Source organism: Lampetra planeri, chromosome 26 (assembly GCF_965212315.1).
Source record: "Lampetra planeri chromosome 26, kcLamPlan1.2.h2, whole genome shotgun sequence".
NCBI lineage: Eukaryota > Metazoa > Chordata > Hyperoartia > Petromyzontiformes > Petromyzontidae > Lampetra > Lampetra planeri.
The window spans coordinates 12955706-12981969 of NC_136132.1; the positions used below are offsets into that span (position 1 = coordinate 12955706).

The 26264-nt window shown below is 52.9% G+C and overlaps 1 long non-coding RNA gene across 1 annotated transcript in view; it reads right to left on the reverse strand.

The window, feature by feature from the left end:
- The window catches only part of LOC144727777 (uncharacterized), a 43812-nt gene that overhangs the window by 11351 nt on the left and 6197 nt on the right, over positions 1–26264 (reverse strand). The window contains exon 2 of the long non-coding RNA XR_013587446.1: positions 20517–20667. This is a non-coding gene — a long non-coding RNA (uncharacterized LOC144727777). The remainder of the gene's footprint in view (positions 1–20516; positions 20668–26264) is intronic.

Here is a 26264-nt window from a genome sequence, read left to right on the forward strand (position 1 = left end):
CCGGGACGACGGGCCTCCTCCTCCTCCGCCCAAGCTCCACCGACATGACCCGGCAAGTCGCGGCACCCCACATGTTTGGCCGAAGCACACACCCGTTACACATGTACACACCGCAACGAACGGGGGGCCAACATTGCATACCGCGGGGCCAACACGAACCACTATGGGGACCCAATTCGAACCCGCACAGTGGTCCGTGTTGGCCCATCGCGTTCTGGCTGCGCCGTCGGGGTCGTCGGCCGTAGTAGGGTATATCGACGGGGTCGAAGTGCGTATCCTCGTCGATACAGGTGCGTCGGCGACCATCATTTCGGAACTAATATACAACATTCTCCCTGTCCAAAGTCGTCCCTTGCTACCGGTTGATGTCCCATTCTACGCTGCTAACGGGGGCTCACTGGGTATCATGGGTCAGATTCGCGCGCAAATTTCGATCGGAGATATTAAATTGTCCGGCCCTATTTTTGTTTCCTCCTCGCTGGCGGTTCCGTGCCTGCTGGGGACGGATTTCTTGGGCAAAATGCCGATTCGGATTATGATTAATCAGGGTTGCATTGAACTCCCGTCGGGACGACGGATGGCGTTTTTGCCTTCCCCTACTACGGATCGCTCGGCGTTCGCGGCGGTACCCGCGTTGGTAATTCAAACGGTTCGAGTGCCGCCGGGGGCACAAATGTTGGTGCCCCTTAAGCTTCATAGGCCCTTCGCTAAGGGTGTTGGGGACCAGGGTGTCCTGCTGGGGCCATCTAGGGCTGGGGTTAGCGGGCCGCATTTGGTGCCCGCTCAGACCATTGTAAGGGGGGACGGGGACCCCTTCATCGCGGTCCTCAATGTGGGGTCGCAGGCCGTGGTCATTCCCCAAGGGACCGTGCTTGCTCACGCAACGCCGGTGCCCTGTGAGGAGTCTGTTGCAAATCACGTACACGCTGCCACTCTGCCGACTCCACATTCGGACACCGATGAAGGGTGGCTTGAGGCGCTTTGTGCGGGATCGACGGACCTGTCGGATGTAGAGCGTCAAAAACTTAGGACTCTATTGCGCGAATTTGCCGATGTGTTTAGTCAAAACAAATTCGATCTGGGCTGCACCCATTTGCTGCGTCACCATATTGATACTGGTGACAGCGCGCCCATACGCCAAAATCCCTTCCGGCTGAGTCCCGCCGAGAAGGAACATGTCAAATCGGCTGTTGATGACATGTTAGCCGCCGATATCATTTCTCCCTCTACCAGCCCGTGGGGAGCACCGATCGTTCTGGTAAAGAAACAGGATGGATCGTTGCGGTTTTGCGTCGACTTTCGCCGCCTCAACAAAATTTCCCTTGCTGACGCATACCCGCTTCCCTGTATTGATGAATCGCTCGACGCCTTGGCGGGGGCGCGATTCTTCTCCACATTGGATTTGCTTTCGGGATTCTGGCAGCTTCCTCTGGACGATGAATCTAAGCCTAAAACCGCATTCCGTACGCCACATGGTCTCTTCCAATTTAACCGGTTGCCGATGGGATTACACTCGGCGCCGGCGACTTTCATGCGATTGATGGAATTGGTTTTAGCTGGATTGCAGTGGGATTCGTGTTTAATCTATTTGGACGACGTTATCGTCTTTAGCAGAACATTTGATGAGCATCTCCAGAGGTTACGGGCCGTTTTCCTCAAAATGCGGGCTGCTAATTTGAAATTTAAACCACAAAAGTGTCATTTGTTGCGCGAATCGGTACGTTATTTGGGGCACATCGTAGGGCGCTCGGGTATTGCTACCGATCCCGCCAAAACGCAGTGTGTCAGCTCCTGGCCGACTCCCATCTCGGTGGGAGAGGTCAGGAGCTTTGTCGGTTTTGCGTCATACTACCGACGCTTTGTCGCGGACTTTGCCACCATTGCTAAGCCCCTGCACGCTTTGACGTCAAAGGGGGTCCGCTTCCATTGGGGACAGGAGGAGGAGGCTGCGTTCCGCTCACTTCGGGACGCTCTGGTTAATGCCCCTCCCCTGGTTTATCCCGATTTTTCGAAGCCCTTTGTGCTCGATACCGACGCGAGCAACACAGGTATTGGGGGCGTGCTATCCCAGGTGGTTGATGGCGTGGAACGGGTGGTCGCGTACGGAAGCCGAGTGTTGTCTCCAGCGGAGCAACGATATTGTGTGACGCGTCGGGAACTGCTGGCAATTGTCTACTTCATCCAGCAGTACCGGCCATATCTGTACGGACAGTGTTTCACCGTCCGTACAGACCATGCGGCGCTACAGTACGCCCTGCGAGTCCAACAACCATCGGGTCAATTGTCTCGATGGCTGGAGGTTCTCCAGGATTTTGATTTTCAGACCACGTACCGTAAGGGCGTTCGCCACACCAACGCGAACGCCCTGTCACGCATGCCGACCACCCCCGAATGCGCATGCCTCCTGGGGTCGGGTCGGTGCAGGCATCCTGCTGAATTGGCTGTCCCAGTCTTGGCGGCTACTGACGACGTAGCACCAATGACAAATTCCATCGCACAACAGGGTTCTGATTCCCTGTTGGGGTTGCCTGCTACGGAATGGGGTCGGTTGCAAATGGAAGATACTTCCCTCCTTGCGTTGCGCCGCCGCGTCAGGGACCGGGGGCGGGGGAGGGGTGATGCCGACGCATGGGAAATGCTCGGTGGGTTGTTAATGCATTGGGACGGGAAATCCCATAGACACCGGCTAGTGGTCCCTTCGGGGTTACGGGGTAGGGTGGTGTGGGCCGCTCACGAGCGCCTCCTCCACCTGGGTACCCAAAAGACCCTGGCTTTGCTCCAACTTGACTTCTTTTGGCCGGGCATGACGAGGGATGTCGGGGATCTATTAGGATCGTGCCCTAAGTGTGCGCAGCGCAAACCACCAGCGAAGGAGTCGAACCCGCCCCTGCAATCTATCAGGGTTTCCCGGGTAAACGAACTCGTCGCGCGGGACATTCTAGGACCGTTCCCCGCCACCCCCAGGGGAAATAGGTATTTGCTAACCGGTGTTGAATATTTCACGCGCTGGCCTATGGCCTGGCCCCTGGCCAACCAGTCGGCGGCAGCCATCGTGGAGGCCTTTGTCCAGGGCTATGTCCTTGCCAAAGGTGCTCCCGAGCGGCTGCTGACCGACCAGGGTAAAAAATTTTCAAGCAAATTGCTCAAACAGGTCTGTGAAATCCTTGGCACTAAAAAGATTCGCACCTCCCCATATCACCCACAAACCGACGGGATGGTCGAGCGGTTGCATCGTACCATCACGTCGATGTTGTCGCAGCACGTTTCTGACTCACAGACAGATTGGGATTTGAAAATCCAGGGGGTCCTGTCAGCATACCGGTTGGCCCCCCATGCTGCGACGGGATTTTCCCCCTTTTTCCTTATGTATGGCCGCGAACCGGAGCCACCTGTTCAGGCCCAGCTGCAGATCCCAGCGCCTCAGGGAAAAACTCAATTGGCCGAACATGTTAAATTCAACCTGGAAAGATTAACGGAAGCGCGGGATGCTGCCATGCAAAATTCTGACGGGCGGCAGAGGGCTAATGAGCGCCTCAGGATGGCTCGCGCGCATGTGCTACAGTGGAAGCCGGGGGACAGGGCATGGTTGCACTGTCCCCAGGTACCGCTCGCGTCCTCCTCTAAACTGCTGCGACCATGGCGGGGTCCCGTCGAGGTGGTTGAGGTCCTGAGACCTCAGTGCGTGCGCATTCAATGGGGGAGGCGCCGGTGGTTTGTACACCCCTCCAGGCTAAAACCCTTCGTTGCGGTGCGAGGTCCCACTACACACGCGCGTGGCCAAACATGTGGGGGGGCGTCCGACTCAGGGAGGTCGTCTCGGGTTCTCTCGCCTAACGTGCTGCCGGCTGTACCACCCACAGGTGCACCGGGAGTGACGGGCTCACGCCCGACGACCCCCACAGGAAATGCTGAGGGTCTTGCGACGTCAGCAACAGACTCTCTCGGTGATGAACACCTGCCGGCCGACGATCTGCCGGTCGGGCCTGTCCCGTGTGACGGGCCTGCGGCGAGGACGCGCGCAAAAATGCGAAAACTCTTGTGAGGAAATTAGAAAAAAAAATATTTTTGATGGGGGTATTTCTTTTGGTTTCTCTTTTTCGATGTTCATTCGCATGTTGTGCTCACGGTGTGGGGCGTCCGTGCTGTGTACCCGGCACGTTGCATTGTACGATTGTTGGGCGTGCTGTGTGTGTGTGTGTGTTCTGGGTGTGCTGGGGGGGATTCCAGGTTAAGAAACACGTGTATATACGCTCGTATTACGGATTTCGTATTTATTCGGGCGGGGTTCGTCGGGTTCGTCGGGTTCGTCGGGTTCGTCGGGTTCGTCGGGTTCGTCGGGTTCGTCGGGTTATTTTTCCTTCCTGTTGTTCTTCTCGTTGCGTTATTGTTAAAAAAAAAAATGAGGCACACGCTGGAGGATGGAGAGGGGTTTAACTTTTGTCAATGTTGCAGCCGGGACGGCTGCGAGCTGTACAGGGGGGGGTGATGTAGGGGTCTTACGGAGGTGAGATGTGTAGGGGTGATATGTATGGGATCCTATGAGAAACTAGCACAGTGGGCGGGGCTTAGTGAGCACACGGGAGGGTGCTCGCACCGACGTCCGCAGATGGTACCCCAGCGGGGGGGAGGGGTTCGAGATATAAGGGGATGAGCCGGAGGGCTCGGGGCAGAATGTGGTGGTGACTCCTGAAGACTGAAGACCTGCCTAGTGAGAGCCCTGGTCTCCCCTGGAACGCCGCCCTTGTAAGGGCCGCGCAGGTCAGAGCCAGTGGCGTGGTCCTGTGAACCAGAGTCAGCACTCTGGGACTCCAGGCACCGTAGCCCGACTCGCCAGTGTCGGGCCAGATAGCCTCCCCTAGCCCGTTAGTGGAGGACTCGGGGGTAGGTTAGGGATAGCCAGGGTGTGTCCCCAGTTATCCGGGTGAGGGGGCCGCTACCCCCTCCAGTATACGTTGCCCTGTGCCGAGTGTGAAGTTATAATAAACATCAGTGTGCCTCAACCCCGGGTGTCGACCTGTGTTCGACGGTACTACACATGCATCTTGCGCCCATATTGTCAATCGTATGGGAAACCGCAACTCGCTGCTGCATCTGTACTGAATCACTTGCGATGTTCGTGTATGCCATAACTTCGTTGTGCCATGACGTCAGTGACATTTGTTCATTAAAACACAAGAAGAGCATCCTCCAAGGCATCTGGAAATACACTCCTTGCTGGACAAAAGAGGCCAAGGGCCTGCTCCAACAGTCAGTGCCGGATTATCCTAGTAGCAAAAGTAGCATATGCTACGGGCCCCACACTTTCAAGGGCACCACACTAATTGCTTTCAAGCAATCAATTCTGGTTCATTGATTCTGCACTTGCTCTATTACTATAGTACTATACAGCCTTCAACTTTTATGAACGACTGGGTGTTTAAGGTTAGCAATTTGTCGTATTATCTGGCTGTATAGCAAATTAAAATATACAATTACTTTACTATGCAAGTTTAAAATTAGTGTTTTAATATTTACATGTGTTTTTTTAGGGCCTCTTTATAACATATCCTAGAGGCCCCACACTAGCTTAATCCGGCACTGCTGACAGTACAACCAGTCGGGCAGCCCACAGGTTGGAAAGGCAATGCTAGAGTCTTTAGACTCAGCCAGACGCCAGCGGTGGATTGAGTGTGTTGAAGGCCTGGACTTCACAAACTCCAGCCACCATGCCTGGGCCCTACTATGACACCCTAGGTGGTGCTAATCCGATAGAATACCGAGTCCTGCCCAACTCTATAGCCTCCAAACTAGTGGAGAAGGCAAATGGCCTGCTCAACAAAAATATCAAGCTTGAGATACATTGCCAATTACACCAGACAATGGTCTCAATTTCTTCACAAGACCCCACCGCCATCAGCACAGCGGAATTGAGGAAGGGTCTGGCTGCAATGAAGAAAGGCAAGGCTGCCGGCAGAGATGGTATCCCCCCAGAATTCCTCCATCACTTAGGTCCTAGGGGACTCCTGTTGTATATATAGGCCTTTTTCCCAAAATTTAAATTAAGAATAATTCTGCCTATATTTTTTTTCTTAATAATCAATCGGGGTGTAGCATGAAGCACAAACAAAATGTAACAACCACCCTCACCCCTCAGCAGCTGCCTTCCACAAGTCACACCAGGCAAGGAAGTAGCCATAAAAGATCATTTTTAAAAACCCAAATGCAAAAATAGGAGAGGGGGGGTTTGCCAATGAGATTCTGAGGAAATCTCTACCTGGCTTCAAAGGCCGCCACACAGCACGTAAAAGCAAGAGGCGCCCCTCTTTGAGAGAGACAAAAATGTAACAACCCCAGCCGTGGGGGAAGAGGGGGGAGAACGCAACCGGACAGGGGGAACCCCCCCTCCTTCCAGATTAATTATTGCAGAGGGTTGGAGGACTGGAAGGACGCACTTGGGGGCAATCTGGAGCATCTGTTGCCATTGATGGCTGGGTGGCTTGAGGAAGACGACAGGAACCAGGCCTTGATGAAACTTATATTACGTCAATAAAATTAGAACACAAACACACAGGCCGGACAAACAGCTGTTCCCATAGGCTGAGAGCGAAATAAAAGGAATTCCGGTCCATTGTGAGAAGGAGAGCTGAGGTGGGCGAATTTTCACATATAACCAAAGACAGATAATGCAAGTCAGTCTTGCAAAGGGGCAGGCTCCGGGGCATGGCCTCGAGATCAACCATGGGTGTCGTGTCTCGCAGAGAGAAGGGACGATGTGTTGTTAAGAGCTGAGTTCGGCATGAACCGACAGAGTATCGCTGAAAGTTTTATTCTACATTTATCCTGATGTTTTGAGTCGCTTGCGGAATCGAGGATTTCGATAAGTTGTATTGTACTAAGCTATCATTGTTGCATAAGAGGTGTGCTAATACAATTTACAAGTTTTGAGAGTGAGTGATCCAGCCAGCGACGAGCAGCTCACAGCAAGAGCCCTCTTGGAAGAAGGGCGGAGAGCACGAAAGTTGAGCAGCGACAAGGCGCAGCCCTGAAGTGAGGGCGGGAGAGGCACCAGCGGGTGTCCGTGTGAAGCTGGCAGCTGCACGATAAAGGAGAGAGCACGGAGAAAGCAAGGAGAGAGCACGGAGCAGGGAAAGAGCCTGACCAGCCACCCGTGAGCAAGAGTGTCAGCACCAGCGAGAGCGCCGTGGGTTCGACCCACACACACACCGACAAGCACCAGCTGGGAACCAAGACAAGAGTGAGGAACGGCGACCAGCAGACGAGCTGCGCACGCTATCTGACGACGGAATCATCGCGCACCACCGACGGCGAGCATCGCGCCAACTCAACCAGCAGTGGAGAGAGCTGCAACGCCAAGATGAAGAGTGTTGGCGCAGGCAAGAGCGCCGTGTGTTTAATACACACACACGTCATCCCAGCGGCCCTGCTGGGAACCCGAGGTATTTTCAGCACAAGGAACGCCGTACCGCGTAAGCCGCCAAGTCAACAAGTGGCAAAGAAGACACACGCACACAACACGCATATCGGAACTAATAAGATTGTTCCAAAAAGTTATCTTTGTGTTTCAGGAAGGGTTGCCATTCCAAGATGGTGCGTTAAATATCAACTGATTGTGAAAAGCATTGCTGCCCGTCGAGTTACATGAATACGATTGTTTAGAAGTATTTTAGTCATTCGTCTTTGTTAATTGCATAATCTTGCTAATGAATTAATTGATAACTAATCTTGCTTTAGGTACATGTTCCTTTATGACTGTTTGTATGAATATTGTTACATTCATTTTAAAGGACTTTTCCCTATCGCCGTATATGATCACGTTACTCTGAGGAATAATCGATTGTTCTATTACCCAGTTAACAAACGTAATCATCGAGGGTTAAATGTACGGATCAATGAGGAGAACATCTCCAGAAGTACTGTGTTGACAATTCCAAGCATAAGAGTTCGCATATTAGAGTGTTATGTTTTTGATTAGAAAAGAAGTGCCTGAGTGGTGCCTTCCTAAGTTCATGCATAATAATCTTAATTATGAGAACTGTATCCTGCGGTGAGATTTGAATCTTTAGACCTGATATAAAAACACTAAGACATAATCAGTAAAGGTTAAAGTGAGAATAATTGTATTATCCCGATTGATAATACAACCCTAGACAACGAAGCCGAGTTTAATTTAGCATAATTACATCACACTTGCGTAGTAAGTTCGAGGAGACGAGGTCGGAGTTGAGGCACACTCTGTTTATTAACTCAGTGACAGGCACAATCGTTGAAGGGGTAACGGCCCCTTCACCCGTACTATGGGAAACCCACCCTAGTACTAAGCCCTCTGTCCTGTTCCCCCGTCCTCCTCTAGTGGGCTACGGGAGGCTGACTGATCTGGCCCTGGCAAGCACAGATCTCGGCACCAACTAAGCCGGCCTTGCCCTGACAAGGGCAGAGGTCCGGGAGCTCTTGGTCCGCGCCGCTGGCTTACCCAGCTCGGCCCTGACAAGGGCAGCAAGACAGGGGAGTCCCAGGGCCTAATCTCCGAGTCTTCGATCTTCACTGGCCAGCTTCGTGTCGAACTGGCCTCGAGCTCTCTGGCTCCCCGCCTTTTATAGGGATTCCCTCAGAGGGGCGGGGGCGTGGGGGATAACGTATGCGGACGTCGGTGTGACCACCCGTGAGGGCAGACACCCCTGTGTTTCTCGTCCGCCGTTTCTCCCCTAATAACCCCTACATCACCCCCCCCCCCCTGTACAGCTCGCAGCCGTCTCGGCTGCAACAATCCCTCAACCCCCAAGAATAAAGATTAACCCCAGTCAACACGCGTGTGCCTCGTAACCGTAACAATAACAAGAACAAGTGTAACAACAACAACCGACGGTCCCCTATACGTACCCACTTCCCCAAAATGCAACATATATACAGAACGTGGTTCCCCATCCCCATGCACACAACAGGAAAAAAACAGGTGAGTGAGCCCACCAGCAGCGGAACGCGCGCGGAAAGCACTTTACAATAACCGGCGCGTCCTGGCGCATGTCCGTGCAGCGGGCCCGTCACAAAGGCCCGACCCGGTAGGGTCGGCGGCAGGTGGTGAATGTACAGGTGCGCGGCGCACCGGCATCCTGGACGAGCCAGCGTCTACCTCCTCGGAGGAGGCTGGCGGCAGAGAGGGCATCAGTCCTCGGACCCCTGAAGATGGAACAGTTAGCAGCGGATCAGAGGCAGACGGCGACCCCGCCCTGCCGGAGTCAGTGGACCCCCCACATGTTCGGCCATAGTCATGAGAGGAAGCATGTGGAGCAAAGAACGGCTTCAACCGTGAAGGGTGGACAAACCACCGACATTTCCCCCATTTAATGCGAACACATTGCAGCCGCATAACCTGCACAATTTCCACGGGGCCCCTCCACGGCCTCAACAACTTAGACGAGGTGGCCAATGGCACCTGGGGGCAGTGCAGCCATGCTCTGTCACCCGGGTGCCATTCGTGCGTGTGTGACCGGCGCGATCGCAACTTTTCATTTTGCTTCTGGCGCGAGGCAGAGTTTTGCATGGCCGCCTCCCGTGCCTCAGCCAACAGGAGGACGTTAAACTTAACATGGTCTGCCAACTTAGATTTAGCGTGCGGCGCGGTACACGTCAGCTGAGTCGCGACAGGCGGGTCAACTTCGCGGCCATACATAAAAAAAAAACGGCGAGAATCCGGTCGCCGCGTGAGGAGCCATTCTGTATGCTGCTAGGACTCCAGGGATCTGAAGGTCCCAGTCGGTTTGGGATTCAGATACCTGGTGGGATAGCATGGACGTAAGAGTCCTATGCAGGCGTTCTACCATCCCATCCGTTTGTGGGTGGTAAGGCGAAGTACGAATTTTCTTCGTACCCAGAAGCTCACACACCTCGTGTAAAAGGGCACTAGTGAAATTCTTCCTCTGATCGGTTAACAACCGTTCCGGAGCGCCCTTGTCAAGGACATAGCCGTGAACAAAAGCCTCCGCAACGGCCGCTGCTGACTGGTTGGTGAGGGGCCAAGCCATAGGCCATCGCGTGAAATATTCGACGCCAACCAGCAGGTACTTATTACCCCTCAGCGTGGAGGGAAACGGCCCCAAAATATCGAGGGCGACAAGCTCATTAACCCGGGTGACCGAAATAGACTGGAGCGGTGGGCAGGCTCCCCTCGCCGGCGGTTTCCGTTGAGCACACTGGGTACAAGATTGCAAGAGATCGTCCACATCCCTTGCCATGCCCGGCCAAAAGAAATTAAGCTGGAGCATGGCAAGGGTTTTGAGGGTGCCCAGGTGCAGGAGACGCTCGTGAGCGGCCCATACAGCCCTACCCCTCAACGCGGAAGGCACCACCAGCCTGTGGTGGTGGATCGTACCGTCCCAATGCATGAGGAGGCCCTGGCACAACCCCCATGAGTCAACGCCCGACTTTCCCTGAGCGGATCCTTCCGCGCGACGCCGTAGCGCCAGGAGGGAAGCATCCTCCATTTGGAGGCGCCCCTACTCCGCACATGACAAGCCCAATAGGGAATCCTTCCCTCCCACCGCAATAGGGTCAACGTCCGAAGGGGCCTCAACGGCGGCCGCTAGGACCAGATTGTGGCCGTCGTTTGCCGATTTGCAACGCCCCGAGCCCAAGAAACAGGTGCAATCAGAAGCGACCGGCAGGTGTGACAGGGCATCGGCATTGGTGTGGCGAATCCCCTTACGGTAAGTTGTTTCGAAATCGAAATCCTGAATGATCTCAAGCCATCGGGACAACTGCCCCGATGGCTGGTGAATACGCAGGGGCATACTGCAACGCCGCATGATCTGTACGGACGGTGAAACGCCGGCCGTACAGATATGGCTGGTACTGTTGGATAAAGAAAACAATAGCCAACAGTTCGCGGCGGGTGACGCAGTATCGCTGCTCGGCCGGAGACAATACTCTACTACCATAAGCCACAACGCGCTCCACGCCACCCACAATTTGTGACAGCACGCCTCCAATCCCGGTGTTGCTCGCGTCCGTGTCGAGCACAAAGGGTATAGAAAAATCGGGGTAGCTTAACGGCAGGGCCCCCACCAGGGCGTCCTGAAGAGAGTTAAAAGCGGCCTCCTCCTCCGGTCCCCAATGAAATTTGACCCCTTTGGCCGTTAAGACATGTAATGGCTTAGCGATGGAAGCAAACTCCGCGACAAACCGGCGGTAATATGAAGCAAATCCGATGAAGCTTCTAACCTCCCCCACCGAGGTGGGAGTTGGCCAGGAGCTGACACAACGCGTTTTGGCGGGATCGGTTGAGATGCCTGACCGGCCGACGATGTGACCCAAATATTTTACAGGTTCGCGCAGCAAATGGCACTTTTGTCGCTTAAATTTCAAATTAGCTGCGCGCATTTTGAGAAAGACGGCCCGAAGCCTATCAAGATGTTCCTCGAACGTCTTACTGAATACGATAACGTCATCCAGGTAAATCAAACACACTTCCCATTGCAAGCCAGCGAGAACCAATTCCATCAGGCGCTGGAACGTCGCGGGAGCGGAGTGGAGCCCCATGGGTAACCGATTGAATTGGAAGAGGCCGTGCAGCGTTCTGAAAGCTGTTTTGGGCTTAGATTCGTCGTCCAAGGGAAGTTGCCAAAATCCTGAGAGTAAATCCGAAGTGGAGAAGAATCGCGATCCCGCGAGGGCATCCAGCGATTCATCCATTCGAGGAAGCGGGTAAGCATCGGCCACCGAGATCTTATTTAACCGCCGGAAATCAACGCAGAACCTTAGGGACCCGTCGTGTTTTTAACCAACACTATGGGTGCACCCCAAGGGCTGGTCGAGGGAGAAATGATTTCAGAAGTCAACATGTCATCTACAGCCGATTTGACATGATCTTTTTCGGCGGGACTTAACAAAAAAGGATTTTGTCAGATAGGAGCGTTGTCACCGGTGTCAATATGGTGGCGCAGCAAATTGGTACATCCGATATCGTATTTATGTTTACTAAAGACGTCGGAAAATTCCCGCAAAAGGGTGCGCAATTTAGCACGTTGTGAGTCGGACAGGTCAGGTGACTCAGCACACAGCGCCTCGAGCCAACCCTCGTCAATGTCTGAGGGCAGCCGCGACTGAGAATCGGTGGCCACCTGGCCAATGATCGGCATCTCCGCAGGTACTGGAACTGCATGTGCGAACACGGTTCCCTGCGAAACCACCGCCGTCCGTGTTCCGACATTTAGGACCGCGATAAACGGGTCCGCATCCCCTTTAACAATAGTCTGGGCCGTCACCAAATCTGGCCCATTCACCCCGGCCCTAGACGGGCCCAGCATAATACCCTGGTCTGAGACCCCTTTAGCGAATGGTCGACGCAACCGCAGGGGCACCAGCATCTGTGCCCCCGGGGGTACGCGCACCGTTCGAGCAACGAGCGCCTGTACCGTTGCACAGGCAGTATGCAAGGCAGGGGTGGAAGGCAGGAACGTTATACGTCGGCCCGATGGAAGCTCGATGCATCGCTGGTCAATCAAAATTTTGATGGGCAATTTGGCCAAAAAGTCTGTCCCCAACAGGCACGGAATTGCCAGCGAGGAGGAGACGAACACCGGGCCAGATAGTTTAATGTCCACGATAGAAATTTGCGCTCGAATTTGGCCGATAATACCTAACGAGCCCCCGTTCGCAGCGTAAAACGGTATGTCGACAGGGAGCAACGGGCGACTCTGAACGGGCAGGATATTATAAATCAAATCCGAAATGATAGTCGCCGAAGCTCCCGTATCGACCAGTACCCGTACCTCCACCCTGTCAATATGCCCCGTGACAACGGACGACCCATTCGACGCAGCTACAACCCGGTGAGCCAACTCGGACCATTGGCCCGGTTGGAGTGCCCTCCCCGACAAGCCGCGACCCGACGCACCAGCACCCAAACCCCGAGACTCGTGTGTCGGACCATGTGAGAGGGAAGTGGGTGTGCGTGCAGGCCGAACATGTGGGGTGCCACGACTTGCCCGAGGATGTTGCGAAGGCTTGTGAAGAGGACCGTCCGCAGCCCCAGGTCTCGCTCCGCGCTGTCAAGGAGCCCGGCATCCCGACGCCACGTGGCCCCGGAGGCCACAATTGTAGCACGCGACGAGCACTCCCGAAGACTTGGGCTGCTCTCGGTGGCTCGGTACGTCCCAAGCCGGTCGCTCGCCAGATCGCCATCCCGCAGAACGGTCGGCAGCGAAGGCCCCCTCAGATTCGGAAGTGGTCGCCGCCACGGTGTGTCTCGCAGCTGCCTTGTTAGCCTTCCTCCGCTGGGAAATGAGATTGGCATGAATGTGCCTTGCAGCCCGCAATGACGACATGTCCGCATCATCCTGTGCTAGGATGACGAAGTCCAAGTCATCGGCCAGCAGCAAAATTTTCTCGGCCACCATCGCATCGATCCCCTCTTCATCCATACGCGGGAAGGCCTCCTTCGCCAATGACAGCAAGGCCGTGCGATACGCAAGTGGTGACTCCTTGTCGCCCTTCTGTCGCTCGTAGAAGAGCTGGCGACAATCGGAAGGCGGCCCATAAACCGTGGCCAGCAGCTGCAGCGCCGACTGAAGCGTGGAGCGTGCCGACTTGGGTGCAGCGGTGAGGGTGCCCAGGGCGTCGCCATCCAGCATCGCCGGGAGAGCACACAGCGCCTCGTTGTCTGTCCACCCAGCCATTTCTTGGTGGGCGAGGAACCGGCGCTGGAACCCACCCCAATCGCCGCCGCTTGCTACGAACACCTGCAGGGCCGGCAGGCGTTGTTGAAATGTCGGCTCCATCCCCGATCCTCTCGCAGCACTCGTACCGTGTCCATGGACAGTATGAGCAATGGCGGCCCCTACTGGAGGTCGCGCCGTCATTGACGCGCTGGTTTCAGCTTGGTCGGTGCTGGCGTCCGCTGGTGGTGACGTGGCAACCCCTGATAGGCAGCCACTGCGACCCGCCCCCGCCGATGACGTGGCGCCCGCTGGTTGGGCCCCGCCACCCGGGTGACGAGCTGGGACCCCTCCCTCGGCCCCTACTGTCCCCGTGGCGGGAATTTCAAGCCTCCTGCCCATCGCAAAGGCGGGAGTTTCTGGCGGGCGTTGTGCATCTTCCTGCCGCATCGCTCCTCCCGGCCCCAGGCGAGTTATCTGCTCCAGCATGGCGGCCGATGCATATAGGAGCTCCGCCAGCCGCGAGTGGGCTAACGCCAACTCGTCAGCCGACGTCCCGAGCCTCTCCGACGATCCCACAGGTGTTGGAGCCGGCAGCGGTTGTGCAGGTACGTCAGCGGCGACGTCTTGTACCGCCTCTCCCTCGTCGTCATCCTCTCCTGGGTCTTGGGCACGAGCCGTCCGTCTCGCATCCATGCTTGGACCACTTCTGACGCCAGATGTAGTAAGTTCGAGGAGACGAGGTCGGAGTTGAGGCACACTCTGTTTATTAACTCAGTGACAGGTACAATCGTTGAAGGGGTAACGGCCCCTTCACCCGTACTATGGGAAACCCACCCTAGTACTAAGCCCTCTGTCCTGTTCCCCAGTCCTCCTCTAGTGGGCTACGGGAGGCTGACTGATCTGGCCCTGGCAAGCACAGATATCGGCACCAGCTAAGCCGGCCTTGCCCTGACAAGGGCAGAGGTCCGGGAGCTCTTGGTCCGCGCCGCTGGCTTACCCAGCTAGGCCCTGACAAGGGCAGCAAGACAGGGGAGTCCCAGGGCCTAATCTCCGAGTCTTCGATCTTCACTGGTCAGCTTCGTGTCGAACTGGCCTCGAGCTCTCTGGCTCCCCGCCTTTTATAGGGATCCCCTCAGAGGGGCGGAGGCGTGGGGGATAACGGATGCGGACGTCGGTGTGACCACCCGTGTGTGTGAGTGCAGACAACCCTGTGTTTCTCGTCCGCCGTTTCTCCCGTAATAACCCCTACACTTGCATAACTCCATACAACTCATTGTATTATCCCAATTGATAATACGACCCGAGGCAACGAAGACACGCCTAATTATCATAACTGCACACATTAGCATAATCACATACATTTACAGAAATTGTCATAATTACGCATCCATATTCAACATAGATTATGCGTATAATTACATACATTAACATAATTTCGGATAACTTCGCATTTTTTCCAACACTCCAATGGCTAGCAAAACTGTACACAACCATAAAAACTGGATGCATCCCAAAAGCATGGCGAGAGGCAATGGTTATTACTATATCCAAACCGGGCAAGCCAACGGATGACCCAGGAAGCTATAGTCCAATATCACTCCTGTGCAAGACCTATAAACTCCTGGAATGCATCATCCTGTGGAGAGTCAGCCTCCTTGTCGAGTCAGTGATCCCTGAAGAGCAAGTGGGATTCCAGCCTGGACGCAGCTGCTGTGTCCAATTTTTGGCTCTTGTGACGCACACTGATTCCGTATTCCAGAAGAAATCCAAGACCGACACAGCCTTTGTGGACTTGTCATCAGCCTACGACACAGTCTGCTTAAGGGCTTGATGTCGAAGCTCACAAGGACCATTCCCTGCCTCTAAATAATATGCCTGATATGAACGATGCTGAACAACAGGCTGCTTGTTATATGGCCAACAAATCCAGCTAACCCAGTTTTCCACGAAGTTCAGTACTCGCGGCAACGCTCTTCAATGTCTATACAAGTGTAATAATAGCCTATGTCAGATTCACGTGGTGATCAGCTTTGCCGGTCCCGCTTTACAGCCAATGGGGAAAGAGCCTGGGAGCATGGCCCCGGCGTGATCACGGGTCAGCTAGGTGATTGGTTTTGTTGGTCTTGGCCTCAGCCAATGGGAAGACAAGTCAGGGGCGTGGTCCCGGGAGTTGATGGGGAATCTAGAAGATTCAGCGCAGGCTACCAAGGATTGGCTGGAGCGTACCACGTGACCCAGGCATTAAATAAGGGGAGAGATGAACGACACGGGGTCAGACGAAGAACGAAGGAAGAGAGGGGCCACGCGCGAGCGGGGCTCTGAGTGCCACGTGGCGGTGCGTCTCTTGTGGTCTGTCTGCCCACTTCCCGTTGCCTGCCAGCAGCGGGGCATACTGGTGAACTGGAATAAATAAAAGGACCAATTCCACAAGTCGTCTCCAAGAGTATTATTACACAAGCGACACACCACCAATCAGGTCACGCAAATTTTGCATATGCGGATGACCTTGCCCTGGCAATGCAAGCAGCCACTTTCAACAATATCAAATCCACTCTGAACCGAGACCTAAACACCATGGGGGAATGTTTCCAAAAATGGAGGCTAAGACCAAATCCACACAAAATAAGTCACTGCATTCATGTTGATAATAAGGAGCGCCAAACACACTCTGAAAGTAACCTTCTGTGACAACACTGTGCAACACGACCCCACTCCATCCTATCTCGGAGTGAAGCTAGACCATACGCTAACCTTCCACGACCACCTCAAAAAGATAGCTGCCAAGACCAGTGCTACGGACATCAATGATGGCTTTTGTGTACTTTGTAGCCGAGTACTGTACACCAGTATGGTACAAAAGTAGTCACACTCGACTTGTTAATGACCAACTGAACACTGCAATACGGTGTATCACCGGAACCCTCAAATCGACCCCTACACCCTGGCTGCCCATATCACAAATATCTCCCCCACCCATCCGCCACAACGCTGCAACCCTCCTGGAAGTCCTGCGAATCGATGAAAACAGTCGCCTTCCTATTCATCAAGACCTCAATAAAATCCCCCGTCATCGCTTGAAGCCACAGCAGTCCTTTTGGACCCATGCTCTTAACTTTCAACAATGAGTTCAACCCCGATGAAGCTTTGAGAGCTGAATGGAGTTCAAAAAAACTCACAAACTTGTGAAAGACCCAATGCAGAAGAACCCTGGGTTTGATCTTCCACGAAGCTCATGGTCCACCCTAAACCACATCCACACAAACCATGGCAGATGCGGATACCTGATAAACAAATGGAATTTTTTAAACTCTCCAGTGTGCGACTATGGTAATCCAGAACTGACCATACAAAATATGACACAATGCCCGATCCCCAAATATGAACGAGACATCACATCGATGCACTCTGCTACTCCTGACGTGGTTATCTGGCTTGATCACTTGAATGTAAAATTGTAGTTGTTGCTCTGCATCTACATTAGTCATACTCAAGAAAGAAAAAAAGATGAAAAAACACAGCATATACAGTGAGGGAAAAAAGTATTTGATCCCCTGCTGATTTTGTATGTTTGCCCACTGACAAAGAAATGATCAGTTTATAATTTTAATGGTAGGTTTATTGGAACAGTGAGAGACAGAATAACAACAACAAAATCCAGAAAAACGCATGTCAAAAATGTTATACATTGATTTGCATTTTAATGAGGGAAATAAGTATTTGACCCCCTATCAATCAGACAGATTTCTGACTCCCAGGTGTCTTTTATACAGGTAACAAGCTGAGATTAGGAACACTCCCTTTAAGAGTGTGCTCCTAATCTCAGCTCGTTACCTGTGTAGTGGTGATACGCGCTGGGGTAGGGATCGTGTGTCAGCGCGTAGTGATTGGCTGTGTGCCGGTGACGCGCTTGAGAGGGAGTGATCGTGTGGCAGCGCGGCGTGATTGGTTGTGTAGTGGTAACACGCGCTGGGGAAAACGGATCATAGGAACAGCGCGGCGTGATTGGTCAACTAAGGAGCGATGCTCACGTCGAGGTCCGCATACACTCCGTCTCCCGTGAGCGGGGACTATATAAGGGGATGCGCACAGGCGCACGGGGAGGGAAGAGTACCAGCGAAGACGGAAGACGGAGGAAGAGGCGGAACCCTGGGACCCGGAGCCGAACGTCCGTGAGAGAGCCGGCTCGTGGGACTCGGAGGTTGTGGCCCACGCCCAAGCCGGGGTGGGCCTGTAGGCTTCACGGACGTTACGGAGTCAAGAGCAGTGTGTGTAGCCGGAGGGATAGAAGCTACACGAGTCAAGTGCAGTGTGTGTAGCCGGAGGAATAGAAGCTACACGAGTCAAGTGCAGTGTGTGTAGCCGGAGGAATAGATGCTACACGAGTCAAGTGAAGTGTGTGTAGCCGGAGGAATAGATGCTACACGAGTCAAGTGAAGTGTGTGTAGCCGGAGGAATAGATGCTACATGAGTCAAGTGAAGTGTGTGTAGCCGGAGGAATAGATGCTACACGAGTCAAGTGAAGTGTGTGTAGTCTGAGGAATAGAGACCACTCGTTGTATAGTGACAAGTCAAGATTTAATAAAAAGTGTGTTACCCGTCAAGGAGTTTCCTGCCGTCATTCAATACTTCACCTGTATAAAAGGCACCTGTTCACAGAAGCAATCAATCAGTCAGATTCCAAACTCTCCACCATGGCCATGACCAAAGAGCTCTCCAAGGATATCAGGGACAAGATTTTAGACCTACACAAGGCTGGAATGGGCTACAAGACCATCGCCAAGCAGCTTGGTGAGAAGGTGACAACAGTTGGTGCGATTATTCGCAAATGGAAGAAACACAAAAGAACTGTCAATCTCCCTCGGCCTGGGGCTCCATGCAAGATCTCACCTCGTGGAGTTGCAATGATCATGAGAACGGTGAGGAATCAGCCCAGAACTACACGGGAGGATATTGTCAATGATCTAAAGGCAGCTGGGACCATAGTCACCAAGAAAACAGTTGGTAACACACTACGCCGTGAAGGACTGAAATCCTGCAGCGCCCGCAATGTCCCCCTGCTCAAGAAAGCACATATACATGTCAGTCTGAAGTTTGCCAATGAACATCTGAATGATTCAGAGGACAACTGGGTGAAAGTGTTGTGTTCAGATGAGACCAAAATGGAGCTCTTTGGCATCAACTGAACTCGCCGTGTTTGGGGGAGGAGGAATGCTGCCTATGACCCGAAGAACACCATCCCCACCGTCAAACATGGAGGTGGAAACATGCTTTGGGGGTGTTTTTCTGCTAAGGGGACAGGACAACTTCACCGCATCAAAGGGACGATGGACGGGGCCAAGTACCGTCAAATCTTGGGTGAGAACCTCCTTCCCTCAGCCAGGGCATTGAAAATGGGTCGTGGATGGGTATTCCAGCATGACAATGACCCAAAACACATGGCTAAGGCAACAAAGGAGTCGCTCAAGAAGAAGCACATTAAGGTCCTGGAGTGGCCTAGCCAGTCTCCAGACCTTAATCCCATAGAAAATATGTGGAGGGAGCTGAAGGTTCGAGTTGCCAAACGTCAGCATCGAAACCTTAATGACTTGGAGATCTGTAAAGAGGAGTGGGACAAAATCCCTCCTGAGATGTGTGCAAACCTGGTGGCCAACTACAAGAAACGTTTGACCTCTGTGATTGCCAACAAGGGTTTTGCCACCAAGTACTAAGTCATGTTTTGCAGAGGGGTCAAATACTTATTTCCCTCATTAAAATGCAAATCAATTCATAACATTTTTGACATGCGTTTTTCTGGATTTTGTTGTTGTTATTGTGTCTTTCACTGTTCAAATAAACCTATCATTAAAATTATAGACTGATAATGTCTTTGTCAGTGGACAAACGTACAAAATCAGCAGGGGATCAAATACTTTTTTCCCTCACTGTATTTGAAGCTTGAGGAGATTGAGACTGCGTGCCTGGCTACAGGCCAGGACCCTCTGGGGGGCCGGCCCGCCTGCAAGCTTTGTGAAAGCGTAGGGCATGTGCAGGGGCCTCGTGTCGCCCGCTGCGCTCTTGTTAAAAACCCTTGCCTCGTTCGAGCGGAATTTATCCGTGGCTAAGCTCGCAATAGCATATTTGCCGCTTATTGCAGTGGTCCGCGGTTCAAATCTAGTTGGCCGACCTGGTTATTACTGGAGGCTGAACTATAAAAAATGTGCTCCATCTGCATCCGTGGCCGTTAAACATTCCTTGATGTCACTCGTAAAGAGTAGGCCATTGTGCTCTTCAAATGTTCGAGATGTGATGTGTAATGTACGTTGCTTGTCATCAAACAAATAAAAAACAAATTTTTATAATAAATTAGGCCATGCAGGCCTTCGCGCTGCCTTGTCCATCGTGCTGTGTGGCGTGCCTCCCCTATCGTCCTCTCGGCAGCTTTGTTGTCAAAGAGTTGTCCCCCTAATACCAGCACACACCGAGGAGGTGTCCCGAACACCCTGGTGGGTGTCCACACTGACATTAAGAGATGTAATGGGCTCAGGACCAGAGGTTGTGTCCCGCTGCCTCCTGATGGTCGTTTGTTAATTTGAGCCTTTTCTCCCTGAATCAATGTGACAGATGCAGGTTTTTCTGGGATCAACAAAGTGCCACTATGATTTTGTCTGAAATTCACCATTATCTTTGCCGGAGTTGGAGACGTTTTTGCAACGAATGTGACTGTACCCTGCGCACAAATCCTCAAACCATAGGTGTCCTGGACAGAGACGTGAAAATCTGAAATTATTAACCATTTTCATTGGCCGCTGTCCCATCTCTGCTTGTTTTTTTATAGCCACCCGTGTCGCCATTCCACCACAGACTCCTGGGAGCAGACGCACATACGTTTAAAACATGGTGCCTGTTGGAGTTCCAGCCGACGGCCTCGGAAGATGGGTGATGGTCGTGACTCGCGCTTCATTGAGTCTGAACCGCGCACGAGGCAGCCACTCGTTCGCTCTCACTTGAGATGCAGGTCTCTGGCTCAGCTTCCCGCCTCTCAGGTACAAAAACACCAGCACAATATCATGGTAAGACGAATACAGATATCTCGCAATGCCAGAAGTACTTGGAATTTGATTATCTTGAGTGGTGAGTTATTATTATTATTACACAACTTAATAAAACCAGAACTTTTAATTTCCCAAATGGATGATCCTGAAAAAAAGACCAGCCAGAGATGCAGCCGGATTAGCTGGCACTGCTGAAGACCTGGGTTCAATGCGTGGCAGCCGCTCATGATTTAACAGCGTGTTGTGAGTTGAGGGTCTCAGCCGAGTCACCAGTGACTGTGCAACACGGGAGGTTGCACTGCTCTGCAAGAGTTCCAAATAGATTATCAGCCTCACTGCCAAAACCTCTGCATGTAGCACGAAAGGGAAAATAGCTGTGGGAATATACTTTGTTTTCCGAATAGAAAATTAGCGATAAAAATGGATGCCACGTGAAGATGTAAAGGGAATGCCAGCGAAATAGCAAAGACACTAAGCGTGGTGTAAACTCAAGTCATGTGGTAACTGTAGTTGGTTGATTGCCAGATCACAAACCGTGGTCTGTGCAAGAGGGTACTCCCTGCAATCATAACCAATCGGAATGTAAACCTCACTCGTGTATAAATACTGTAACGACGCGAACTCGTTCCGTGGCAGTGATTACCAAATTTGGGCGATTACTATAGCATTACACTGACAACAATAATCTCGCATAATTATAATGCCCGTAATATATTTTTTTCGCAAATGATTGGAACAAGGAGTTGTTGGCGCAGTTCATGAAATAACCTTTGGCTTCTGGCGCTGAGCGCTTAGGTGTCATTGGAACGCCGCGACGGCGAAGGAACCTCAAACGCAGTCCCCACGTGTTCTCCATTTAGAGTACACTAGCGGAAGTACCCGGCTTTGCCCGGGTGAAAAATATATTTCTTAAAAACTTTACATATATATACACAGATACTAAGGTATTGTCAAAGCCCGGTGGGCTGTTTGTACATTTCTCCACCAACAAATATATAAGAGGCTTTCACAAGTCCAAAAAGTTGTAGAAAGTGTGGGGTAAATAGTTGATGTCAAAAGGTTTCCGAAAATTGTGGTCTCCCCCCCTCCTCAAAAAATATCTTTACCCCTCGTAGGTATATATACTAACAACACCTTACATACAACAGAGGAAGTGGTATCTATTGACTCTGTAGTAGTATCTACTGACTGTACCGTAGTATCTACTGAGCCAGTAGTAGCTACTGACTGTGTAGTAGTATTTAGTGACTGTAATAACTACTGACCATAGTAGTATTTACTGGGCCTACAGTAGTATCTAGCGACTATATACTCGTAACGACTAACTGTATAGTATCTGCTGACTCTATAGTTGTATCCACTGACTATAGTAGTAACTACAAAATCTATAGCAGTATCTACTCACTCTATAATAGTATCTACTGACTCTAGTAGCTACTCACCGTGGTAGTATGTACTGACTGTATAGTAGTATATACTGACTGTAGCAGTATTGACTGACTGTAGCGGTATATACTGACTGTTTTAGTATTTACTATAGCGGTATCTACCAACTCGATAGCAGTATCTACTATCGCTACAGCAGTGTATACCGACTGAGGTCGTACCTGCTATCACTACAGCAGTGCATACTGCTGTGTTGGTACCTGTTATGACGACAGCAGTACATACTGTGGTGGTACCTGCTATGGTGACAGCAGTACATTCTGTGGTGGTGGTACCTGCTATGATTATAGCAGTGCATATTGACTGTACTCATCATTCACCCTCACCATTCACCACTCACAACTCACCCTTACCACTCATCCTCACTACTCACCACTCCCACTCACTATTCACCATTCACCCTCACAACTCACCACTCACCAATCTCCCTCACCAATCTCCCTCACCACTCACCCTCACCACTCACCGTCACAACCACCACTCACCCTCACCACACAACCTCACCCTCACTACTCACCATTCATCCTCACCAATCACCACTGACCAATCACCACTCACCACTCTCCACTAACCCTCACCACTCAACCTCACCACTCACCCTAAAAACTAACCACTCTCTCACCACTCACCCTCACCACTCACCCTCATCACTCACCCTCACCACTCACGCTCACCACTCACCCCTCACCACTCACCCTGACCACTCACCACTCATCCTCACCAATCACACCCTCACCAATCACCACTCACCCGCACTGCTCACCCTCACCACTCACGCTCACCCTCACCACTCACCCCTCACTAATCACCACTCATAACCGCCACTCACCCTCACCACTCAACACTCACCCTCACCACTCACCCTCACCACTCACCCTCACTACTCACCACTCATCCTCACCAATCACACCCTCAACAATCACCACTCACCCTCACCACTCACGCTCACCACTCACCCTCACCACTCACTCTCACCACTCACCACTTACCCTCACAACAACCACTCACCCTCACTACTCACCTCACCACTCACCACTCATCCTCACCAATCACACCCTCACCAATTACCACTCACCCTCACTGCTCACCCTCACCGCTCACCACTCACCCTCACCACTCAACCTCACCCCTCACTAATCAACACTCACAACCGCCACTCACCCTCCCCACTCACCCTCACTACTCACCACTCAACCTCACCAATCACACCCTCACCAATCACCACTCACCCTCACCACTTGTCACTCACCCTCACCACTCACCACTCACCCTCACCATTCACCCTCACCACTCTCCCCCACCACTCATCCTCACCAATCACACCCTCACCAATCACCACTCACCACTCACCCTCAACACTCACCCTCACCGCTCACCACTCACCCTCACTACTCACCCTCACCACTCACCAATCATCCTCACCAATCACACCCTCACCACTCTCCCTCACCACTGTCCCTCACCACTCATCCTCACCAATCACACCCTCACCAATCACCACTCACCACTCACCCTCAACACTCACCCTCACCACTCACCACTCACCCTCACCATTCACCCTCACCACTCTCCCTCACCACTCTCCCTCACCACTCATCCTCACCAATCACACCCTCACCAATCACCACTCACCCTCACCACTTGCCACTCACCCTCACCACTCACCACTCACCCTCACCATTCACCCTCACCAATCACCACTCACCACTCACCCTCAACACTCTCCCTCACCACTCACCACTCACCCTCACCATTCACCCTCACCACTCTCCCTCACCACTCTCCCTCACCACTCATCCTCACCAATCACACCCTCACCAATCACCACTCACCATCACCACTTGCCACTCACCCTCACCACTCAGCACTGACCCTCACCATTCACCCTCACCACTCTCCCGCACCACTCTCCCTCACCACTCATCCTCACCAATCACACCCTCACCAATCACCACTCACCACTCACCCTCAACACTCACCCTCACCTCTCACCACTCACCCTCACCATTCACCCTCACCACTCTCCCTCACCACTCTCCCTCACCACTCATCCTCACCAATCACACCCTCACCAATCACCACTCACCCTCACCACTTGCCACTCACCCTCACCACTCACCACTCACCCTCACCATTCACCCTCACCACTCTCCCTCACCACTCTCCCTCACCACTCATCCTCACCAATCACACCCTCACCAATCACCACTCACCACTCACCCTCAACACTCACCCTCACCACTCACCACTCACCCTCACCATTCACCCTCACCACTCTTACTCACCACTCTCCCTCACCACTCATCCTCACCAATCACACCCTCACCAATCACCACTCACCACTCACCCTCAACACTCACCCTCACCACTCACCACTCACCCTCACCATTCACCCTCACCACTCTCCCTCACCACTCTCCTTCACCACTCATCCTCACCAATCACACCCTCACCAATCACCACTCACCACTCACCCTCAACACTCACCCTCACCAATCACCACTCACCCTCACCATTCACCCTCACCACTCTCCCTCACCACTCTCCCTCACCACTCATCCTCACCAATCACACCCTCACCAATCACCACTCACCCTCAACACTCACCCTCACCACTCACCACTCACCCTCACCATTCACCCTCACCACTCTCCCTCACCACTCTCCCTCACCACTCATCCTCACCAATCACACCCTCACCAATCACCACTCACACTCACCACTTGCCACTCACCCTCACCACTCACCATTCACCCTCACCACTCTCCCTCACCACTCATTCTCACCAATCACACCCTCACCAATCACCACTCACCCACTCACCCTCAACACTCACCCTCACCACTCACCCTTACCATTCACCCTCACCACTCTCCCTCACCACTCTCTCTCACCACTCATCCTTACCAATCACACCCTCACCAATCACCACTCACCACTCACCCTCAAAACTCACCCTCACCACTCACCCTCACCATTCACACTCACCACTCTCCCTCACCACTCTCCCTCACCACTCATCCTCACCAATCACACCCTCACCAATCACCACTCACCCTCACCACTTGCCACTCACCCTCACCACTCACCACTCACCCTCACCATTCACTCTCACCACTCTCCCTCACCACTCTCCCTCACCACTCATCCTCACCAATCACACCCTCACCAATCACCACTCACCACTCACCCTCAACACTCACCCTCACCACTCACCCTCACCATTCACCCTCACCACTCTCCCTCACCACTCTCCCTCACCACTCATCCTCACCAATCACACCCTCACCAATCACCACTCACCACTCACCCTCAACACTCACGCTCACCACTCACCACTCACCCTCACCATTCACCCTCACCACTCTCCCTCACCACTCTCCCTCACCACTCATCCTCACCAATCACACCCTCACCAATCACCACTCACCACTCACCCTCAACACTCACCCTCACCACTCACCACTCACCCTCACCATTCACCCTCACCACTCTCCCTCACCACTCTCCCTCACCACTCATCCTCACCAATCACACCCTCACCAATCACCACTCACCCTCAACACTCACCATCACCACTCACCACTCACCCTCACCATTCACCCTCACCACTCTCCCTCACCACTCTCCCTCACCACTCATCCTCACCAATCACACCCTCACCAATCACCACTCACCACTCACCCTCAACACTCACCCTCACCACTTACCACTCACCCTCACCATTCACCCTCACCACTCTCCCTCACCACTCTCCCTCACCACTCATCCTCACCAATCACACCCTCACCAATCACCACTCACCCTCAACACTCACCCTCACCACTCACCCTCACCATTCACCCTCACCACTCTCCCTCACCACTCTCCCTCCCCACTCATCCTCACTAATCACACCCTCACCAATCACCACTCACCCTCACCACTTGCCACTCACCCTCACCACTCACCACTCACCCTCACCATTCACCCTCACCACTCTCCCTCACCACTCTCCCTCACCACTCATCCTCACCAATCACACCCTCACCAATCACCACTCACCACTCACCCTCCACCTCACCGCTCACCCTCACCACTCAACCTCCCCTCACCACTCACTAATCACCACTCACAATCGCCACTCACAACCGCC